The 20,326-nt window shown below is 41.2% G+C and overlaps 1 protein-coding gene across 1 annotated transcript in view; it reads left to right on the forward strand.

The window, feature by feature from the left end:
• Window positions 1–20,326, forward strand: part of LOC102905706 (guanylate-binding protein 3) — a 141,196-nt gene that overhangs the window by 110,832 nt on the left and 10,038 nt on the right. The gene's annotated exons all lie outside the window — the stretch shown is intronic.

Consider the following 20,326-nt stretch of genomic DNA (forward strand, 5'->3'; position numbering starts at 1 on the left):
CAGTTGGTAGAGTGCTTAACAAGCATGTGTGAGATCCTGGGTTCAAGTGTTACATAGACCTGTTGAGGTGGCACATGCCTATAATCTCAGCAATTGGAGGGCATATAGGAAGATCGGGAGTTTAAGGTCATCCTCTGCTACATAGCGGGTTCAAAACCAACCTGGCCTAGAGACTTGTTCCAACAAAGAACAATGTGTATTATTGGTGAAATGATCTGATTTGTATATTTGTGTTTTAAAAAAATGTCCTTTTGGGTTTCCTGATCCCTTTTGCAAATGAAATGCACTAATAGAGTACTGTTTTGCCTTGTTGCTATAGGAATAAAATAAAATAAAGCATATATGTATGTAGCACTCTGCTATGTAGCAGTGGAGACTCACTGTGAACTGTCGCTGATTCACATTAGAGTAAGTTGGGTCCTTTAGGGAGATCCTCTGGAGATGTGTCCTAGCATCGTATAATAGAAAGACTCATTCCCATTTTCTTCTAGATCACAGACAACACACTACTATTCCTCGTGCCATCATTCAATATAACTTGTATTGTTTCATTGTATATTCAAACGCATTATAAACATTCTTTCATTTATTCTTAGCTTTTTAACAATGATGCTTAACAAAGCCTCAAGAGGATAATGAAATACGTCTCCTACCCCATAATTACAATATAACCTAGTTATACATTTTATTTCAGAGTAATTTTTACTCCTCATCGTAGCCATTGTTTTTAGTTTTAGTATAGTTAATGTTTTGTATCTAGTCCTGTACAAGAAGAAAGCAGCCTTGTTCTTTCCTAAAATGCTTCTCTAACTTTATCAAATTATTATTTCCTGTTAGTTCTCACTCAGTTTTTTGTTTTTCAGAATCCAACCAAAAAAAAAGATTCACTTGATAAAAATTAACTTTCTCTGAAATTTGATTGCAACTTTCTACTTTTCTCTCAGATGCCATTCATTCATGTGGCTTGAGATATTCTGCTCTGTAAGTAAACAGTGGAGCAATGTGGAATTATTGCCCATCCCTGCTCTGTCTCCCTCGAAAACACTTGCTCTTGTTTATGACACTTTCAAGCTGTGTTCAATGGACATACTCTGGGAATGTTTTCAGTCCTTGAACTCCATAGAGGATCTGAATTTTCTGAAGATGCCCCAGCTGGAACCTCCCCAGACAACTCTCCAACTCTGGTCCTCTCTGACTCCCTTCCTCATACCCACTCTTCTGCACTATTCTCTAGAAGATGGTGAGGACAGTGCTTCATACCATGCATTTCTCTCGAGAAGACACAGGTCCAGGAAATCCCTGGAGTCTGTCCAGAAGACAACTCATGTGCACATGCTTAGCCACACCTCGAAGGGAGTGTGCCCTTAAATATATGCATCCCTGCTGTTTTACCACAACTCAGTCCACCCAATCTCTGATAGTAGATGTTTCAGATTACTTGGGTCACCAGTGCTAGCGCCCACACATTCTAGAACATATTTATCATCTTTGAATGGGACCTCTGAAACCCCCCAGTTCTGCCTTGCTTTGAAAGAGAATGAGAAAGAATAATTTCACATGGTCCCATCAGGAGGATGAGGAGACAGATGGGAGCATGGATATCAATGCACCTTCATAATTCTCTCCATGAAATCCCCCCTTGCCAATCTCTATCACTCTAACAGATTCTCAGTTGCCCACATGGTATGCGGTGGAAATGCTACAAAAGGTTACACAATTTTTCAGTTGTGTGCCTTTAGGAAAGGAAGAGTCACACCTTCAAAGTTGGAGGGTAGAGCCAGAGGTGTGCAGTACCAGAGAATTTGAGTCTCCCTTTGAAGAACAAAAGGCAGAAATTAAACCCAATTGTCTTTCCTCTCTGAACACCTGGGTTGATCATGAGGACCAAATGACAGGGATCTTGGACATGAATGAAAAATGGTATGAAAAGCCATTATAAGTCTGCAAACTATACTTATTATAAAATGAGAATGAGCAACTCATATTGGGAAAAACTGAATGAATTTAACATAATGTCTGTCATATAAGTTTTAAACACAACAATCTTTTTTCATGGCAGATACTTCAGATTTTATTTATTTTAAATTACAATTATTAACACATTGCAATTGCATAAATGAATAGAATTCACTGTGACATTTTTGTATATGCCTACATTGTGTATTGATTATATCACCTACTTCCCTATGCTTATTTATTCAATAGTCTCTCCCTCTTTCTGTGTGAGGGATATATCACTTAGCATGATATCCTAAAATAATATCCATGTTCCTGAAAATGACAGAATTTTATTCTTCTTTATGGCAGAAACTATTTCATTGCATGCACAGGCACACACACACACACACACACACACACACACACACACACACACATGCACGCACGCACGCACACACACACTTCTTTATTCATTGTTGGGAGTCACCTACTATTCAATTTCTTGGCTTTTTAACCATTGCCAAAATAAATGTACATGGGTCTATAGGTGTATCTTTTATCTGCTTATTTCCTTCAGACACATTCCCAGGAGTTGCATAGTCAGTTCATTTGGGAGCTGTGCCTTTAGGGTTTTGAGAAGCTTTCAAACTGTTTTCCACGAGGCTGTATTCATGCACAATCCCATCCATAGTATATAAGAATCTCTTTATCTCTACATCTTCACCAGCACATAATGATTATTTCTTCTGTAATGGTGATTCTAACTGGAAAGAGATAGAATTTCATTATAGTTTTAATTGCATCTCCCCTGAGGACTATATCAAGATTTTAAAAGTTTCTACATTTAAGCCGTTGGCAGTGCTACTCAGTGGGTAGCACAATAGGAGAGTTTACTTCTTAGCACTGGAAATTACATCTGGGAAATGGAAACTTCAGTTAATTAGAGTTGACAAGTTGACTCACACACCAAAACTTTCCTTTATTCAAAGTGTGTATTACAGCACTGGTGATGTAGCGCCTAACAAGCATGCACATTAGGGTAAGTGCTGTGGGCACAGGCAATCCCTGCTTCTCATCAGTTATTCTACACAAACAGGAAAGACAGTGGACTCAGTAGCAGCTTGCTGAAATTCCTTTCAAAGAAGAGTAAGGAAGAATGCAGGATGTTCTTGGATTTTTTTTATTTCTTACTGATAATGATGAAGTAGAATGAAGGTGTTATGAGCCATGTATTCAGTCTAGAGTCTTTTGGTCTAAACTCAGGAATGTATCAAACACTGAAGCTCAGGTTGGTCCATGGTGCCTCCCAGGAGGAGGAGTAACTGAACCAGGGGTACCATGCTGTGGTTGATGCTCTCTCACCACACATCACAGAGGACAAACTGAGCACCAAGGCAACTAGGGACAGCTCCTGCTTCCAGGCCAGGATGTAGAGCAACAGGTTGCAGAATGCCTCCATGGGACCTCTGAGAAAACTGCAAGTCACTGAGGACCATGCGGAGAAGAGCAGGGGTGTTGGTTTGTTCAGAGATTCTGGAATGGCAGGATTGGCCACCACTGGGATTTCACAGAGCTCAGAGGCAGGTGAGGAATAGGAAAACTACACAGTGAAAGGAAACTTCAGGTATTTTGTCATTAAAGACTGTTGTCCTGGAAATCCTGAGAGTGGGTTAACTATGAGCACAGCGCCTCAGGTGTTTGGTTAGGGAGTATATGTGGCTGGTTCTAGTGGGCAGTGAGTTGACAGAAAGCTTTCAGTTATTGATCATGATGATGATTGATGTGGAGTATTAGTTTAAGATGTGTTACATTCATGTTTATGTTGTGGAATATTTGTTTAATGACGCAAAAATGTGTCACATTCTTTTATGTTGCATTTGTTTAACTCTGTGAAGCTGTGTTACTTTGCTTGTCTAAAACACCTGGTTGGTCTAATGAAGAACTGAATGGTCAATAGCTAGGCAGGAGGGAGAAATAGGTGGGGCTCGTGGGCAGAGAGAATAAATAGGAGGAAAAGTCTAGGCTTAAGAGAAAAAAGAGCGAGGAGCAAGAAAAGGAAAGGAGGATGCTGGGGGCCAGCCAGCTAGCCACACAGCCAGCCACAAAGTAAGAAAGAAAGAAGGATATATAAAACAAAGAAAGGTAAACAGCCCGGAGGCAAAACATAGTTAAAGGAAAAATGGGATAATTTAAATTAGAAAAGCTGGCTAGAAACAAACCAAACTAAAGCCGGGACATTCCTAAGTAAGAATGAGTCTCCATGTGTTTATTTGGTAGCTGTGTGGCAGGCCCCCAGAGAGTTAAAACAAACACACAACCTACGGTGTTTCATAATTTCCATAGACTTTCTTCAACTTTGTGTCTGACTGAATATAATAGTTAATGTTGTTTGACAACTTGGCAAGGTCTAGAATGACCTAGGAGGCAAACCTCTGGACATGTCTGTGAAAGAATTTCACGATTGGCTGATTGAGTTGAGAGCATCTCATTGAATGTGGGCAGTGCCATTGCATTGGCTGGGGTCTCAGAATGAATACAAGGGGGAGCCTGGGCAGAATATCTTTTCTGCCTCCTGGCTGCAGAAGCAAGGTGCAGGCAGCCTCAAGATCCTGCCACCATGACATTTCCATGGTGGACTGTACCCTGTAACCATGAGCCAAAATCAACCTTCCACTCCTTAATTTGCTTTTATTAAGTATTTTGTTGCAAAAAAAAAAAAAAGTAACTAATACAGAACATTGGTCAGGACAGGGCATCTTTGCTTTGATAAATCTGACCATGTGGTTCTTAGAGTATGTCAATTATAAAGTAGCCCTTCAGTGCATTCAATGGCACCCTGAATTACACATCCATGAAAGACTGTGATGAGCAACGTTAAGCCGGTGCACAGCTATTCTGTCATTTCCTATGTACTAACAGGAAGTGTGTATGATTTGCTGAGAATACGAGGGGAGCACCCCAGGGCATCAGCACTTTCTGTTGTAGTTTTCCAGAATGAAACACAAGGAGGTCAGTCCTTTGAAAATGCAAACAGAGAAAGTAGTTATTTTAGAGAAGCTCCAGATGACCGTCTATCTAGGAAAATGGTGTGCTCACATGGAATCATTTGGGGCCCGCTCCAATCAGTCTCTAGAGGTTAGTTTTGTCAAAGTTACCATGTTATCATAGACATAACATAAAACGCATCTCTTGGCATGAAGTGCTGTATGATGTCACAGCACTTTAGTATTTTTTTCCAATGTTCTACATAAAACTGAAGTAGAATAAGGTGGAAAAGTCCAGTTAGTACTATAAAGTTTACTTAAAGTACTACTTGTATTGCTCATTTCCAAGCATGCCTTCAGTTGCCACCTGGAACAGAACAACCTGGAGTGACAGTTGAAACAACAAGTCATCGGTCTTAGCAACCTGACCGCAAAAAGGTCCCAGCTGTCAACTGTGACAATGCCTTTTAAAGACAGGAGTGCTATGTGTGCTTCTGTGAAATCTCACTGGCTTGCCCGCCCCACCCTGTGGTTTTAGAGTATAAAATGAGAATTCAAACTGGGGCTGATGCAGAACCCCAGACCACCGAGTCCCCACTCCCTGCCAACTTCTGGAAAATCCGAGTATGCTTTCGGACTTTATAACGTTAGCTGATCACTATATTTTATAGAGATAAAAAGATAAAATGCACACTCTCCCCCATCTCTAATCTTAGCAGAGCTCTCTGAGTCTCACTAAGGTTCACATGCACTCACTCTTTATTCTGCTGACAAACAACATTACATTTTATGACTACCACATTATAGTTATCCATTTCTCAGTTCATCTTTTGCTCTGATTTTACCACTTAGCTATTATGAATTGTCTTTCACAGAGTTGTGCATCAGGGTTTATGTGCACACACGTTTATTTCTCTTCAGTACACACCTAAGAGGGCAATTGGCACTTCAGTAGTAATTCTGTTTGACCATTTGAGGAACTGCGAACCTGTCCTTAAAGTGCCAATACCATTATCCACTCCTCACTGATGAATGTGTTCTTATTTCTTTGCATCTTTAGTAATATCACTGAGAGGTTTTTGATTGCAATTACCCTAATAGGAGGGAAGAGATTGCATTGAGGTTTTGACTTGAAATGCCCTAATGCCTCGTATTCTAGAGTTTTAATGTGCTTCTTTGCAGCTTGCACACACAAAGAAATATCTCCTCATATGCTTTGCACACTCTAGTGGGCTTGTTTATCTTTCCATTATAGTACTTCTCACAGCTGGCATGTATGTTTCCTACCAAAAACACCACCTGTATTTCCTCACTCTCTTTGTGTTGTGAAACACAAGTCTTTAGTTTTAATTGTGGTTTTATTTCTTGTGATTTTTTTCTAAAATCCTTTTTTTTTTTTTTTTTTTTTTTTTTTTTTTTTTGAGACAGGCTTCCTCTGTGTAACAGCTCTGGCTGTCCTGGAACTTTGTAGACCAGGCTGTCCTTGAACTCACAGAGATCCACCTGCCTCTGTCTCCTGAGTGCAGGAGATTAAAGGTGTGTGTCACCACACTGGTGCAATTTTTTTTCTATTGTGTGGGAAGCTGTTGATGAAATCTAAGCCATAAAAATATGACCCTGTGTTATTGTTAAGGTTTCAGTTATTATAGACTCTATAGTTTGACCATAGTTTCATGTGGGTTCATTTTTCACATGGTTTATATTCAGTCAGTTATATGTGTTGGTTTCCTATGCTGGCTATAAAAAAGTACAGTACAGATCTAAAAAGGTGGATCGGTGAATAAGAGCATTCGCTATATAAACATGAGGACTCATGTTCAAATCCCAAGTACCCATGGTAAAAAAAAAAAAAAAAAAAAAGAAAAGAAAAGGCTGAATGTGGCTGTATGCACTTGTAACCCCAGTGCTGTGAGTGTGTGGTGGTGGTGGGGAACAGAGACAGGAGGATTGCTGTGACTTGCTGCCAATCTAGGTCCAGGTCCAGTGGGAGGCCCTGTCTCAAAGGAATAAGGCAGAGAACACTCAGTGTGTATATACCGCACACATGAGTGTACACACACTAAATAAATAAGCAAAGAAGTAAAACATTTAGTAAAATCGTATCACAAATGTGGTGTCTTAAAACAGCAAAATCATCCTCTTACAGTTCTGCAGAGTGGATTACATGAGCCAAGATATCACAGGTTACCAGCCCTCCATGGTTCTTGGAAAGAAAGATTCCACGCCATGTTTCTTCCAGGTTCTAGGACCACCAGCATTTCTTGGCTCTCAGTCGCTCACTGGTCTCTGCCTTTATCTGGCCACTTACCCTGTGTCTGCATCTATTCTTGTCTCTCACACAAGGACACTAATTATATTTTGGCTTATTCTGGTGAACCAGAATGATCTTCTCTCTTAACTCCCATGTCTGCAAAGATTCTTTTTTAAATGATGCGATATTCTGAAGTTGCGGGTGTTTTCAGGTGAAACTGACTTTTAGTAGGTGTTGTTAAATTCACTACTATGGAGTTGACTTTCATCTGCCTTTTATAAAAAGTTTGCTCTCTGTTTCTCATGTATGTTTTGTTCTTTGAGAGTTCTTCGTTCTCTCCTTTTGTCCGAAGTAGATGTTGTTTTATTTTTACATAACATCTTTTTTCTTCCATAGTTTCTTTGTGATACCATTTTCAGTTATATTCATTTTTAAAAACGAGTTTTATTTATTTTTAATGGTGTGTGTGTGTGTGTGTGTGTGTGTGTGTGTGTGTGTGTGTGTCTGCATGTGGGTATGTGTTTGTGAATGCTATGTGAAAATGATTTCTTTTACTGTTTATTAATAAACAAATCCCGTGCACAAATATTAATGGAAAAAGAAAACATGAGGTAAATCACAGGCGACCTCGAACCTGCTACCTCTCACTTCCTGGATTGAAAAGGCCCACGCAACCTTCCGGCTCTGCATCTTCCCTCTGGGTCACTCTCTTCCTCCCTTCCTGGATCTACCAAGGCTCCCTGACCCATTCTGGACAGCTGAATGGAAACTCTGCCTCTTTTCAATTGAATAATGGATTGGCAACGTAAGTAGAAATTCTATAACAGCTGTGACCTTGAAGTGAGAGGCATTGGGTGCCCTTGAACTGGAGTCACAGGTAGTTGTGACCTGCCTGGCATGGGTACTGGGAACCAAACCAAGGTCTTCTTCACCTCTGATCCACCACTCCAGTCCTCTCAGTTATATCCTTATTGTTACTCTAGGCCTGCCATACCCTTTTGTGGCTTATCAAATGTTACCTCATATCCATACCAAGTTAATTTCAGTATCCATCAAAAGATTGTAACATTATTCTTTCTCCCATTTTGTGATGCTATTCTATCACATCAGAATCCGTAAGAGTCAAAATGGGAGATTATAAATGTTTTCATTTCATGTGATGTCTCAAACCTTCAAAAACATGTATACAAGTAATATTATACAAACTGAGAAGGTTATATTTAGGAATATATGTATAAGTATATACATAAAGATGAATATGTTTGTAACAACAATCAATAAAAAAAAGTAGACATGAATTTTAAGGAGAACAAGGAAGAGTATATGGGAAGGTATGTAGGGAAGAAAGGTAAGGCAGAAATGTTGTGATTATATTACATTCCCCAAAGAAGAGGACATTGTAAGGGCTACGTTTGTTGACTGTTCAGGATGAATAGCAAGAATAGAGAAAAAGTGTAAGAGCCTAAGTTAACCTGTATGCACCACCTGCCCAAGGACAAGGTAACTTCCTGAAGGCTGGGAGCTGTAGTTCTTAGGAAATAACAAGCCACATGTTTTCACTCCCCTAAACAAGTTTGTCTGAACCAACTACATTGGATTTGCTTGATTACATGTAGGTGGTGGTGTGTAGGCAGGAAAAACATCAGGACATATGCTTGCCCCTGATTTGACCTCATGGGAAATGCAATGAATTCTTGGTTTTGCCTTTTTAAGCCCCTGCAAAACATGACTCATGGTCATTCCCTGGGAACCCAGAGATGGACCTGGCCAGAGTTTATCTACCTGGCCAGTATTTAATTAAAGTTTGCTTCAAATTCGGCTCAAAATTATGCAACTGGTTTTTCTCTCATAAATCTCGGGATTGACAAAACATGTAAGAAAAAAATCAAGGATTGAAACTAGAAAGAAAATATCAAGGGAGCTAAAGAGTAAGTGATCAAAAAAAATGTGTTTTTGATCTACACGTACTTTCAGGTTTTCTTTTTCTTCCTGCTCTTAAATTTGAAGCATCAAGTGAATGGGGAAAAGGAAGAGTTGGAGGATAAATAGGACAGAAGTGGAAAGATAGGAAGAGAGGGGGAGAAGGAAAGGAAGAAGAGAGGAGAGGAGAGGAGAGGAGAGGAGAGGAGAGGAGAGGAGAGGAGAGGAGAGGAGAGGAGAGGAGAGGAGAGGAGAGGAGAGGAGAGGAGAGGAGAGGAGAGGAGAGGAGAGGAGAGGAGACTGACTTGCCAGATGACTGTCTAGACATGATTTTCTTGACCCAAACAGAATGTTTTTTCTTTCTATGTCTCAGTTTCTATAAGGAAATGTTTGTTATGCAGTCCACATGAAGCCGCCAGCATTGAGCTGGAACACCTGTATTCTATCAGGTGCTGAGTTGGATGCTGTGGGATTGGCATGCCTTTTGACACTCTTGCTGCATGTCTAACGGAACCACCCAGCCAACTAAAGTGTGTCTATTTTGACAATTCATTAGAATGACCAATTGTGTCCTTTCTAGCCTTCTCAGATTTCATCAAATCTTCACTTTCTGGGGGCCCTACCCAGACTGAAACTCGTTGAGGCAAGACATCATGGCAGGACTCTAAACCTCCTGGCAATATTTCCTGCCATCATTTTATAGCTATTAGATCAGATGCAGCTCTGTTCTTTTTGGTTTCCCAGAAGGGACAGTGCTTTGATTCCTTCTCTGATTCAGGTCTCTGAGGGACATCAGAGTTAAAGGAGGAACAGGCAGAGGCAGAAGGTAGTGGAAATCCTCCCTCTCAGTGGAAGAGAATAGCAGGTAAGAACTTCTCCCCACCTTGCTAATGCTGGAAGATAGAATCAGAAAAGGAGCCCATGAGCTTACAGATGAGAACCACAGCACCAAGAAAACTGCACTCCTAAAATAATGGGTGAAAATGACATCCTGTTTTGACTTCTGATTCTTTGCTTGCAGATGACTATGGTTAATCTTCCCTCCTGCTGTCAACGTTAGAGTTTGTAGGTTTTTGGGTCGCATGTTTTAATATAAGCAAACAAATCAACCATTTCTGGTACGTTTTTTTTTTTCTCCTGTGAAACAGAGAAACCCCATCTGGAATCTGAATAAATAAATATTTATTTATTAAAAAAATACAAAGTAAATAATAAGTAAATCTACTTTCTCACCATAGCAACTCTCTCTCACTCCAAAGGGACCCGTGTTTGAGAGTGAGTGAGCATGAGATCTATGCAGGGAGTCAGCAGGCTGAGTTTATTCCTCCAAAAAGTGGTAGAAACCAATAGAGGCTATGCTAGGACAGGAGTTGAGAGCATCCCACAGCATTGCCTGGCAGCAGTGTGTGCCCGGAGGCTGGGTGTTTTCAAGCTGCACTCTGAGATGTTTGTCCAAGCTCAAGTTCTGAAATGTCTCTGGATTGTCTTTTCTTAGAGCTTGAAGTGTTTTAAGGGTCATGCATTTCACTGTCATTGTCATTGAGGGCATTTGCTGAGTTCAGTCAAACTGCAGACAGCAACCCGAAGCAAAATGGATTTGTTCTTTTAAGGAGATAAAAATAGTAAGTCAGATGCTGGGTAAACAGGCCCTTGAATGAGAAAAGGAAAGTGAAACCCGGAGAGAGGTGTCAGGTGTCAGGTCCAAATGAAACCTGTACAAATGGCTAACTGTGGTGCCAACTAGCATACCAAAGTGTCTGCTGGCCTCCAGCTCACTCGGTACCTGTGGCTCCACTCAGCTCTCTCCTCCTGATCCCCTACCCGAAACTTCTCCAGATCATGGGCTTCCTTTGCAGCTTCTCATTCCCCTGTAATGCTGCCATTTCAGCCGCGCCCCTCTTGGCTCCCTCTCTCTTGGCCCTGTCATTCTTGGGCCTCTTTGTGCCCTCTCTCCTGCTCCTCTCTCCTGCTCTGCTTGGTTTCTCTCTTCTCTCTCCTCTCTCCTCTCTCCCCTCCCCTCTCTCCCCTCTCCCCTCTCCCCTCTCTCCCCTCTCCCCTCTCCCCTCTCTCCCCTCTCCCCTCTCCCCTCTCCCCTCTCCCCTCTCCCCTCTCTCCCCTCTCCCCTCTCCCCTCTCTCCCCTCCCCTCCCCTCCCCTCCCCTCCCCTCCCCTCCCCTCCCCTCCCCTCCTCCTCCTCCTCCTCCTCCTCCTCCTCCTCGTCTTCTCTCTCTCTCTCTCTGGACTTCTCCAGATGTGTCTGGCTGTTCTCTCCATCATATAGACAATAAAACCTTCCCCTCAACCATACCTTGGAGTGGTCATGTCCTCACTTTATATTCTGGTGTCAAAACCCACTGGGTGGGGCATAAATGGACCCCTTTCAATGGGCCAGTTTCTTAACCAAACCAAACTGCTAATTAGACTCTGCTAAGATATGTGTTGATCATTTGTTTCTGCTGGCTTCTGCCACCCACCATATTCTGCTCCAGATTCTAGAGTCCAGCCGCTTTGCCCTTGGTCTGCTGTGTTCCACTGTGGTTCAGGGCATCTCTTAGTCTGACTGGCTCATGAAACCTTCAACCCCCTCCTGAGCACTCACCATGTCAGCATCATTCTGGTAAAACTCCTCCCCCTCCCTCTTTTGGAACCCTGCAGTGGTAGTCTGTCTGTGGCCCTTTTCCTTTCCTCCTCATACTCAAAGCTTTTATTAAAGACTTGCTGTCTTCCTGCAAATGGCTTGGCCCCTGTACAGCTCAGTGAATGGCCAAAAATTTGTACACTTGGTTTTCAAAATCTCTCATATGGTAACAAGTTCTGCCACTACACAAACAAATGATCTCCAAATCTTTTATGTCTAAATTTCCTCTGCTCTGCACTTTCAAACTTTTGTAAGTGCTTAGCTTTTCCTGCTTTTCACTCTTGAAAAAAAATTTATATCTATGATTTTTTTCTGTACCTTGTTCTGAAGAAATCTTTTAAGACTATTGCATAAAATATTTACCTTAGGATTTGTAAGTTGATTGGGTATGTTTTAAAAATCTGTAACGTCTCTAACAAAAGTTAACTTAAAACTTCTAACAAAAGGCAGGCAATTTAAAAATCTCCACATAGGCAATCTTAATTTACTACAGTGTTGCTAAATAACTTAGATTCAATTCTTGTTTGGAAAAATAAATCTACTACAGCTTGGATTAGATCTCAGTATACATCTTTTGGATTCAATTCTTATTTGGAAAATAGATGTTTTAAAATAGCAACTATGTGACTCTCCTGTTTTAGCTGATGTACTTTCCAGGATGGAAGCAACCATGTGACTGGTTAATAATAAGTCAGATGCCAGGAAAACAGGCCCTTGAATGAGAAAAGGAAAGTGAAACCCAGAGAGAGGAGAGAGGTGTCAGGTGTCAGGTCCAAAAGAAACTGAGACAAATGGCTAACTGTGGTACCAATTAGCATACCAAAGTATCTGCAGACCTCTAGTTCACTCAGTACCTGTGGCTCCAACCATACTCCAAGGTATGGCTGAGGGGAAGGTTTTATTGTAGATATGATAAAGAGAACAGCCAGAGGCATGTAGAAGAATCCAGAAGAGGGAGAGAAAGCAGTAGACTAAAGCCCAGTAGACTGAATCAGGCCATGCCATAAGTTTGGGGGTGGGGAGAGGAAGAGAGGAAGAGAAGAGAGAGAGCCAGCGTGAAAAGTAAGTCACATTGTTGGATAAACAACTTACTAGTAAAGCAACCATCTTCACTAAAGTTAAAATGTCTACTTGCCATGTAATTTCATCACCAACTTGATTAAGATGACCACGTGCCATAAACCAACTAAGCCAACACTCATAAAGCTTCTTAGTCCTCCTGAGCCCTTAGCTTATTGTTGTATCTTCCCTTTAAACTAAGGAGGCAACATCAGGTCTCCAACATATTTTGGATTAGGATGGTATCTTGGGGTTGCTATTGTGGTGATAAAACACCATCACCAAAGCAATTTGGGGAGAAAAGGGTTTATTCTCTTACACTTCCACATTACAGTCCATCATTGAAGGAACTCAGGACAGAAACTCAAACAAGACAGGAACCTGGAGGCAGGAGCAGATGCAGAGGCTGTGGGAAATGCTTCTTACTGGTGGCTAGCTCAATGTGGCTTGCTCAGCCTGCTTTCTTTTTTTTTCTTTTCATATATATATATATATATATATATATATATATATATTATAGCATGCTCACCTTAAAGCCCATTTCATCATCACTTACACTACAAATTATTCACTCAGTTATTTTCCAAATATAAAATGCTGTCTCCAAAAATGCTCTTTTTTTGTAGTATTTGAATATTTTATTTCAGCCTGCTTTCTTATAGAACCTAGGGCTACCTGCCCAGGGATGGTACTACTGCCAATAATAGCTGGGCAGACCCTCCCTCATCAATCACTAAGAAAATGCCTTACAGGCCTACCTACAATCCAATCTTATGGCATTTTCTTTCTTTCTTTCTTTCTTTCTTTCTTTCTTTCTTTCTTTCTTTCTTTCTTTCTTTCTTTCTTTCTTGTTCTTTCTTTCCCTTTTGTTCTTTGTCCTTCCTTCTTTCCTTCCTTCCTTTCTTCCTTCTTCTTTTCTTCTTTCTTTCTTTTTTTATTTATCTTCTCTCATATTATATCCTGATCATAGTTTCCCCTCCCTCCTTTCCTCTTAATCCCTCCCCATCTCTCTTCTCCCCCAGACCCACTCCTTCTCAATTTTCCTTCAGAAAAGAGCAGGCCTCCCAGAGATATCAACCAAACATGGCATAACAAGTTATAATAAGACTAGGCACACCCCTTCATATCAAGGCTGGGCAAGGAAATCCAGGAGGAGGAAAAGGGTCCCAATAGCAGGCAAAAGAGTCAGAGACACCCTCTACTCCCACTGTTAGGAGTCCCACAAGAATACCAAGTACACAACCATAACGTATATGTAGAGGACCCAGCTCAGACCCATAGAGGCTCTGTGATTGCTGCTTCAGTTTCTTTGAGCCCTATGAGCCCTGCTTACTTGATTCTTTAGGCCATGTTCTCTTAGTGCCTTTGACCCCTCTGGCTCTTACAATCCTTCCGGCCCCCTCTTCTGTGAGATTCCCCAAGCTCTGCCTAATGTCTGCATCTGCTCCCACCAGCTGCTGGATGAAGCCTCTCTAATGATGATTGGGCTAGGCTCAGATCTACGTGTACAGCAGAATATCATTGGGAATCATTTCATTGACTTTTTTTTTGCCAGTCATGTTTGGTTCTATCCTAGGTCTTGGGGCTATCCAGCCTCTGGTTCCTGGCACTCAAAGCAGTGTCAGGTGTGGGCACCCACTCATGGTGTGGGTCTCAAGTTGGACCACTCATTGGTTGGCCACTCCCACAAGTTCTGCATCAACTTTTCCCTAGCACATATTGCAAGGACAAACTGCAGGCTGCAGGTTTTGTGGCTGAGTTGGAGCCCCAGTTCCTCCAGTGGAAGCCTTGCCTGTTTACAGAAGATGGCCAGTTTAGGATCCATATCTGTGTGCATGTTGGGGTGGGGGCTTTTGCTTAATTGAAGTTCCTTCCTCTCAGATGACTTTATATCAAATTGACATAAAACTATCCAGCACATATGGATTTCTGTATGATGATAAATTCCTAAGGTGATAAAGGTGTACTCAGGTTAACAAAAACTGACTTAGAGATGTACATCTAACCACTATGTCTTTGCTGGCAGTGTTCAACACCAGTCTTCTAGAAATTTTTAAGTAAGGAAACATACAATGATGAATAAAGTATGTTTGATAAATAAGGTTTATAAATTTCTAAGTGCTACTCAGGTTAATAGTAACTGATTTAAAGACGATATATGTCTAGCCTTTTTGTCTTTGTTAACTTTGTTAAGCTTTATTAGCTATTCGGATAAACTGAGCTGTATAGGAAACTGTGATTTTCTATAATGGTGCACTATAAAAGGACCAGGAAAGTAAAGTTCTCAGTCCCTATGGACTGTATTTATGGTTTAAAGTTTACTATATTCTTTAAAGTTTTATTTTGATGCTAATAAGTCTTCAAATCATTTGTTGTTTTTGATTTGTTTGGCATGTTTTCCCTGTGTATCCTTGGCTGTCCTGGAACTCTCCTCTTTAGGCCAGGCTGGCCTCAAACTCAGAGATCCCTCTGCCTCTGCATCCTGAGTGCCAGAATTAAAGGCTTGAACTGCCACCACCTGGCAACTCAATTCAAACTTTTAAGGCTACAACTTAACAGGGATAAAAGCAAAAAATTCTAATCTTATAAAAGCTGCTAATTTGTTGTAAACTGTTAAAGATAATTAAGACATGCAAGTTAATGATCAATTTCCTTATAAATGACTGAATTCTTTAATGTACTCAGAACTATGCTTGTAGTCATACTAAGTGCAAATGTAATTCATTTATAAGGACAAGCTTTTTTTTTTTTTTTTTTTTTTTAGCTTTCTGTGTATGTTTACAAGGTTAAGCCTGAAGCAAGTAACTAAAAATAAGTAAATTTTATTTAAAATCAGGTATACTTAGTTGATAATGGCCCCCAAACTCCTCAGAGATCTGAATATGGTATTTAAATTGTTTAACAAAAATGCTTCCTTTGATAGAGAGAAATACCATTTCTTAGCAGTGACCAAAGTTCTGGAGTCCAGCTCCAGCAGGTCAGAGAAACCAGACAGGACGTGGAGTCTGTGGCTATACAGATGCACCCCCCCCCTTTTTTTACCACCTAAAACAAAATCTCTATGCAAGAAGGAAATCACCTCACAACCACAAGTTACATATTTTCCAAAAACAAATTAAAGTCTTAAATGGAGAAATCACATTATGATCACGAGTTGCATGTTTTTCTTAGAGGTCCACAAGTAGTTAAACATTTTCCTTTGTAATTATTTTCCCACCATAACATCTCCACCCAAAGCAGTGATTCTTTTATTATTGACTAACAAAGTTTTAAGCAAGCCGAGTATATTTCAGCCAGTTCCTTTGTACTGGCAGATAGCTGTTTGTGGTGGCAGTGTATTAGACTCCCTAGCCTGTTTCTACTCTACAAAACCTTATACAAGTGCTCTAGTTAACCACCTATTTTTCTTTTTTCTTTACACACAGTAGGGTTGATGGCTAACTTAGATTTATCAGTTTAACAGCAGCAAGCACCCAGCTCCTCCCACAAGCCTTCAGCTTCCTGGTCAGTCCATTTCCCTTGTAAAAATCGGACTGACAGTTTACCTTGCTGGTGGACCTCACGCTAAAAGAGATAAACTCGCAAAATAAGTTTCAGCATAATTTTACACTTCCTCTATTTAAAGGAATTTGCTTTGCAATGCTGTCATAAGCAATCACTTGTGTCTCATAGTAAGTGATTGGATGGAAAAGGAAAAGGGTGGAAGTTTATGGAAGTTGTAAGGGTCAGAAAGTAATGTAAGGTATGTAAATGCAAGTGATAAAGGTTTGAGGTAGTGATTTAAACTAAGTAAAACATGAGACACTTTAGATTTCTTTTCCTCTCACTATGTTATTATTGCATTAATACTTCACAAGTTCAGTTTTAGCATTATTAATTCTGATAATTTATTATCTAATAGTAGAGCACTGATTACTATTATCAAGGTCACAAGCTCAAAAACTTAAATTTCCTTTGGTTGTCTTCTAAGTATAGACGTAAAAGTGCTTCTCAAAACAAGTACTCCTGTCAATAACAGCCTAAGCCTCCCTACCTACTATCTATTCCTTAGGATGGGTCTCTCTGTCTCTGTCTCTCTCTCTCTCTCTCTCTCTCTCTCTCTCTCTCTCTCTCTCTCTCTCTCTCTCTCTCTCTCTTTCCTTCCCCTAGTCTTAGAATTACTTTTATACCTGCAACTACCAGGACCACAGGCCTGGAAGTTTGAAGTATACACTCAAGATAAAGTTTTTCTCTCCCAGTCTTCCTTAACTCTACCCTCTGTCCCTAGTCTATACCTGTCCTGGCAGATTCTCAGTCAACTGAAGACTGCAAACCTCTCCAAATCAGAGCCAGTGAGCCTTGGACTTTCTAAAAGCCGATGTAAACGAGATGCTTCTGAGGGAATTTCCAGCCAGCCTGAACCCTTGCATCTCATACTGCTCTTCTTCTCCCCTGCCCTGTGTGTGTCAGTGTGGATGGATGCACACCCCGGAGCACCTGTGTGTGCCAGTGTGGAAGTGTGCACACCACGGAGCACCTGTGTGTGTCAGTGTGGATGGTTGCACACCATGGAGCACCTGTGTGTGTCAGTGTGGATGGATGTGTACCACAGAGCACCTGTGTGTGTCAGTGTGGATGGATGCACACCATGGAGCACCTGTGTATGTCAGTGTGGATGGATGTGTACCATGGAGCACCTGTATGTGTCAGTGTGGAAGTGTGCACACCATGGAGCACCTGTGTGTGTCAGTGTGGATGGATGTGTACCATGGAGCACCTGTATGTGTCAGTGTGGAAGTGTGCACACCATGGAGCACCTGTGTGTGTCAGTGTGGATGGATGTGTACCATGGAGCACCTGTGGAGATCAAGGACAACTTTGTGCAGTCAGTTTTTCCTTATCTCTTTTATGTGGGTTCCAAGGCTTGAATCAATATTAGACTTGCATTAAAGTAAGCGCCTTTATTCCATGAGCTGTCTTGCCACCCCTGCCAATACAAACTCTTAAAAATCCCAGTACTCCTGCCTCTGAACCTTTGGTATTATTTCTTCAGTCATAACTAGTTTCTTTAGACACCTGCACTCAATGCTCAGCAGGTTCCAGCTGAGTCCTGCCATTCGGGACTTCTCACTTTCTCCATGTACACGGCTGTCTTCTCACAGTAGCCGTACAACATTCTAGTCTCTTCTGTCTCAGTAGATTTTCAACTTCATGTTCTAAAATCAGAGTCCACAGCACTGAGAGTTCTCTACTAGAGACAGTGTTTGGAATCTCTAAATCAGCAAGACAGAGCAATCACAGGCTTTCTCCCTGCCTCCCAACTTTCATAGTTGTTTAACTTTGTGGTTTGTGGTTTATATCTGATGTTTCACATTTGTGTCCCTTTTGTCCCTTTTTCTAGGGTTTAAAAATAAGCATAGGTCTATGCATGCTGTCCTTTTGCACAAAAACAAACATCTCAGTGTATGAGAATTTTATTGCAGAGGAAGGGGAGAAAGGAACTTCTAAGTAAAACCTGACTTGCACAGAGAGCAAATTGATAGTTACCACAAGGTTATCCAGATGCAGGGATTGTGAAACGTATGAAGCAAAGCAAATAGGGATACAAGTTATAGCTCTACTAATAGAGGCCCTTGCTCATTTCTCATGCTCTATAATTTCAGAAGCAGTTAGTGCTGTGGGATGTTCTGTATGTCCTGTGGGAGCCCGTTCTCAGGTTCCTCGTGGCTTTACCCAGCAGGTTCGCATAGAGGATGATTAGGACCATAGGCCTGAGTGCAGGTGTCTGAGATGGTCTGCACTTGGTTGTGCTGGGGGATGGTCTGTATGGCAAATGTGTTGCTCTGATTGGTCAATAAATAAAACCTGATTGGCCATGGCTAGGCAGGAAGTATAGGCGGGACTAACAGAGAGGAGAAATAAAAGAACAGAAAGGCAGAAGTAGTCACTGCCAGCCGCCCGCTGGGACAAGCAGCATGTGAAAATGCCGGTAAGCCACAAGCCACGTGGCAGGGTATAGATTTGTGAAAGTTGATTAATTTAATCTATAAGAACAGTTAGCAAGAAGCCTGCCACGGCCATACAGTTTGTAAGCAATATAAGTCTCTGTGTTTACTTGGTTGGGTCTGAGCGGCTGTGGGACTGGCGGGTGAGAAAGATTTGTCCTGACTGTGGGCAAGGCAGGAAAACTCTAGCTACAAGTTAGAGCTACATTAATGTAACAGTAACATGCTGTGGATATCGCTCTATATAAATAAAACACTGATGGCCAGTGACCAGACAGGAAGTATAGGTGGGACAAGGCGAGAGGAGAATTGGGGAAACAGGAAGAAGGAGGAGAGACACTGCAGCCACCGCCAGGACAAGCAACATGTAAAGACGCTGGTAAGCCACAAGCGACGTGGCAAGGTATAGATTTATAAAAATGGGTTAATTTAAGATATAAGAACAGTTAGCAAGAAGCCTGCCATGGCCATACAGTTTATAAGTATTATAAGCGTCTGAGTTATTATTTTATACATGGATTATGGGACTGCAGGGCTTGGTGGAACCTGGAGAGAAGCCCTCCAGCAACAGTAACATATTCATAAACATTGTTTTTAACAGAATGATGTGTAGAGAATATGAGAGCCATGGTTTACCAGAAACCACCTCATTAGAAGCTTTGAGAAAACAAAGTAATATCTTTAAACAAAGATCCCTGGTATGAATTAATCAGACTGATTTGGTGAATTTGTTTAAAGCCAGGGTTTCAAATAACCCAGGTTAGCCTCAAACTTGTCATACAATCAATGAAGGCCTTGAACACCTAATCTTTCTGCCTCTGCCTCCCAAGTGTTTGGATCACAGGTGTGTGCCAGTGTGTCTGTTTTCTGACTTGGTCTTAAAGTAAAGTTTAAATGCTCTCAAGAGCATTAAAGAAGAATTCATCTTGACACACGGGAATGTGGATGAAGTGGCAAGCTCAGCACAAACAGAAGAACAGTTCAATCCAAAAATGTGTGTGGAAGAGAACATTGACAACTAGAAGTCTACTGCAGGGCAGAGATGTACACTGTGCTGATGTGCATCACCGAGCAAAGGGCCAGGCATCATAACTGAAATAGAATTCAGGAGTGTAGGATCAAGGATAGACAAAAGAGGGTTTGGGAGATAGCTCAGGTGGTAAAGTGCTCACTGCATAAGCAGGAAAACCCAAGTTCAAATCCCCAATACTCAGGTAAAATTTTAAAAAGTCAGCTGACATAGCATGTGTCTATAACACAGCCCTAGACAGGCAGAGACAGCAGAATCCCTGGGTTGAGTTTGCTAGAAAACTGGTCTACCAAGGTGGTGCATTTGGTTCAGTGGGGTGAGTTTGGTTCAGAGAAACTTTCTCAAAATAAATAATTAAATAAATAGGGTTAAGAGCAATTGAGAAAGACACCTGGCATGGACCTAATAAGTGTTCCTTCTGCTCATGTTTTTGGTAGAGTGTGTCTCTAGAAAGCCTAGGAGGAGGATCAAAATCAACTAACAACACAGCATTAACATGTTTCCACACAGTTGCAAGAACTAT

Source organism: Peromyscus maniculatus, chromosome 6 (genome assembly GCF_049852395.1).
Source record: "Peromyscus maniculatus bairdii isolate BWxNUB_F1_BW_parent chromosome 6, HU_Pman_BW_mat_3.1, whole genome shotgun sequence".
NCBI classification, from domain to species: Eukaryota; Metazoa; Chordata; class Mammalia; order Rodentia; family Cricetidae; genus Peromyscus; species Peromyscus maniculatus.